The 3,792-nt window shown below is 51.4% G+C and overlaps 1 non-coding gene across 1 annotated transcript; it reads left to right on the top strand.

Annotated features, from left to right (window-relative positions):
• Nucleotides 1–3,446: 3,446 nt before the first annotated feature.
• LOC133754871 (U6 spliceosomal RNA) lies at nucleotides 3,447–3,553 on the top strand. The gene has a single exon (XR_009865315.1). It is a non-coding gene; the product is annotated as a U6 spliceosomal RNA (small nuclear RNA).
• Nucleotides 3,554–3,792: the final 239 nt, after the last annotated feature.

Raw genomic sequence — 3,792 nt, 5'->3', positions numbered from 1 at the left:
ACTTGTGTCCACCCAACTTCACCTGTGCACACCACCCACCTGTGTACACTTCCCTCCCCCGCACTCACGCCCCCCTCCCCTGCAGATACCTTGCCGCACCTGTGCATACCCCCTCACCTGTGCACACCTCCTCTCCTGTGCACATCCCCTTACCTGTGCACACTCTCCTCACCTGTGACCCCCCACCTGCACACACCACCCTCACCTATGCACATTCAGTCTTACCTGTACCCCTGGCCAGGCCTTAGCATGCCTGACAGGTGGGGCTGACACCCCAGGGAATGGCTGGTGTTGGTTTGTGGCAGGTGCGGTGTGGAGCTGGGAGGGAGGCTTTTATCTTCTCTCTGTGGCCTGCTGGTGAATCCGGGGCCCCAGCTGCTGTGGGGGAGGTGTGCAGAGCCCAGGACGGAGAACTCAGTGGCCTTTCTGGGACTTTCCAGGACTTTCTGTGGGATCTTCACAAACTGCGGCAGAGGCAGCGTGCTGAGTCTCTGCAAGAACAAGGCTTCTGAGGCAGGGGGCCTTTGGGGAGGATGCAGGCTGGGAGGGGGGCTGCTTCATTCCACATAGGAGGGGAGTGGGATGGCAGGGGGCTCTCCCATGACTGGCATTTCCCAAGAGTCAATTAAGACATCGGGAACTGATTAGGTTCTGACACTGATGAAACCCAGAGGTAAATAGCAAAAGGAAAAGAAAATCTTGATTAGTCCTCCGTATAATTCTAATTATTCAAAGTTCACGCCTGCAGGGAGTGGACTAGGGATATTTATTTATATCCCTTTTTGTCCATCAACTTTGTGAATCTAGATTACCAGAACCCAAACTTTACCATGAGAACCTGGCTGGGGCTGGGGCTGGGGGTGGGGCTGGGGCTGGGGCTGGGGCTGGAGTGGAGCTGGGCTGGGCTGGGATAGGCTGAGCTGAGCAAGGGCTGAGGTTGAGGCTGGGGATGGGGCAGTGACCTGGGATGGGTTGGTGATGCAGCTGGGGCAGGGGCTGGGGCAGACTGGGGCTGGGGCAGGGGCTGGGACAGGGGCTGGGGCAGGCTGGGGCTGGGGCTGGAGCTGGGGCAGGCTGGGGCTGGGGCTGGAGCTGGAGCTGGGGCTGGTGCTGGGTCAGGCTGGGGCTGAGCTTGGGGCTGGGGCAGGCTGGGGCTGGGTCTAGGGCAGGCTGAGCTTTGGCTAGGGCTGGGCTGGGCTGGGCTGGGCTGGGCTGGGCCGGGCCAGGCCAGGCCAGGCCAGGTCAGGGGGCTTGGCCTTGGGGTACAGATGACCTTCCCTCCCTCCACAGCAAGAAGTGCTAGAATGTCCCTGTTTGGGGCTCAGCCTTGTGCCGTCTCAGCCTCCTTCTCTTCATCCCACGGAGGTGGGAGAAAGGAGAGGAAGGAGTAGCAGGTCTGGGTCATGTGGGGGAAGCCCCCAGCAGGGCTGTTGCCCCAGCGTTGACCCTGCAGTGGCTGCCACCATGGACAGTGGAACCAGGAGGCACTGCCTGGTCTGACAGTCCTGCTTGGTCATCCAGGGCTGGGAGCCACCCCCTCTCCTGCACACACCAGTTTCCGAGGCCATGTCTCCCCGAGGAAGTGAAGAAGCCCATGGGTGGTTGAAGCCAAGCCCAAAGCTTAGGGCTCAGGAAGCCTTCATGGTTTGTAGTGACAAGAAAGGCTGAGGTGGACAGAGGCCACAGGAACACAGACGGGGACTACAGGACGAGGACAGGGGCCACAGGGACGAGGACAGGGATGTTTTGCACAAAGCCATCTTGGGAGCATTGGGGGTGTGTTGCAGGATCCTGGCAGACCCCAGAGTTTGGGGGAAGCTGGGACCAGCATGGGGACACTGCAGTGACTCAGCTGCCAGTGGTGTTAAGGGACCCTGACCTGAGATGCGATGCCCACTGTAAAGATGCAGGTCTCCTGCAGCCCAGCCCCGCCATGTCCTCAGCCCCAGATGAGCAGACAGCCAGGGGCACGGGGCACTGTGTTCTGAGTCAGCGGGGACTGCAGGAGACAGTCTCCAGACTTGGTCTTGGGGCTCGTGGGCCCTATCCCTCACAGCTCCCAGCAGCGTTCCTGTTTGGGGGTGAGCTTACTGAGTAGGGGGTCAGGAAGCATTGTTTGCTCCCAGTCCCTGCTGTCCCAGGCCTGTGATATTCAAGCCCTGGAGACCCCCACCCTCTGGGGTGGCTTGGAAGCAGGAGCAAGGGGGCCTCTCAGCGCAGAGTGGGGGCAGGGAACTCTGTGTCCTGCCTAAGGTCTGCCTGCTACAAAAAATTTATTGAAATAAATCTAACCAATGGTATCAAAGATCTCTACAATGAAAATTGTATTAAAAGAAGAAATAGACATTAAAAGGTGGGGACACCTTCCATGGTCATGGATTGGAAGAATCAACATCTTCCAAATGTCCATACAACCTAAAGTAACTTATAGATTCAATGTGATACTAATCAAAATATCAACAAAATTCTTCTCAGATCTAGAAAAAATGATGCTAAAATTCATATGGAAACACAAGAGACCCTGAATAGCTAAAGTAATCTTAGGCAACAAAAGCAAAGCTGGAGGAATCAGAACACTAGACCTCAAAACATACTACATGGCAGTTACAAACAAAACAGCCTGGTACTGACACAAAAACAGACGTGTAGACCAATGCAGCAGAATAAAAACTCTAGACATTGATCCATGCATCTACAGTCATGTATCTTTGACAAAGTTGCAAAAATCAACCTCTGGAGCAGACAGTCTCTTCAGCAAATGCTGCTGGGAAAACTGGTCCTCTGCATGTACAAGTGTGAAACAAGACCCCTGCTTTACATCTTACACAAAAATCCATTCAAAATGGATCACAGGCCTAAATCTACACCACAGTACCATCAAATTAAAAGAGAACTTTGGGGAAACCCTACAAGACCTTGGCATAGACAAAGAGTTCTTGGAGAAGACCCAAGAAGCATAGGCAACCAAACCCAAAATTAACCAGAGGGATTATGTCAAACTGAGAGGCTTCTGCACTGCCAAACACTCAGCAAAGTGGAGAGGCAAATGACAGGGTGGAGAAAATATTTGCAAACCATGCAACTGACAATTAACTTCCAGAATCTATAAAGCACTGAAGAAACTCAACAACTACTAAACAAACAATCTAGTCAAGAAATGGGCAAAGGACTTGAATGGACATTTTCCAAGAAAAGAAATTCAAATGGCCAATAGAAGCATGACAAAAATACTCAGGATTGCTATCCTTCAGGGAAATGCAAATCAAAACCACAATGAGGTTTCACTTCACCCCCATTAGAATGGCTCTCATACAGAAATCAACAAACAATAAATGCTGGCAAGGATGTGGGGAGAAGGGTACCTTAGTCCACTGTTCGTGGGAATGTAAAATGGTACAGCCACTGTGGAAGACAGTATTGAGATATCTCAAAAAGTTGAATGTATTGTGCTCGCTTTGGCAGCACATATACTAAAATTGGAACGATACAGAGAAGATTAGCATGGTCCCTGCACAAGGATGACACGCAAATTCGTGAAGCGTTCCATATAAAAAAAAAAAAAGTCGAATGTAGACCTATGATATGACCCAGCAATCCCATACCTGTGAATTTATCTAAATGAAATGAAATCAACATAAGTGTGATCTTTACCCCTGTGTTCATTTCAGCTCAATTCACAACAACTAAGATATGGAATCAACCCAAATGTCCAGTAATTGAAGAGTGGATAAAGAAACTATGGTACATATACACTATGGAATACTACACAGTGGTAAAAATGAAATCCTGTCA

The sequence above is a fragment of the Lepus europaeus genome, unplaced genomic scaffold, assembly GCF_033115175.1.
Source record: "Lepus europaeus isolate LE1 unplaced genomic scaffold, mLepTim1.pri SCAFFOLD_29, whole genome shotgun sequence".
Taxonomy (NCBI): domain Eukaryota; kingdom Metazoa; phylum Chordata; class Mammalia; order Lagomorpha; family Leporidae; genus Lepus; species Lepus europaeus.
The sequence above is the reverse complement of the archived record's forward strand: the minus strand, read 5'-3'. Positions and strand labels throughout refer to the sequence as shown.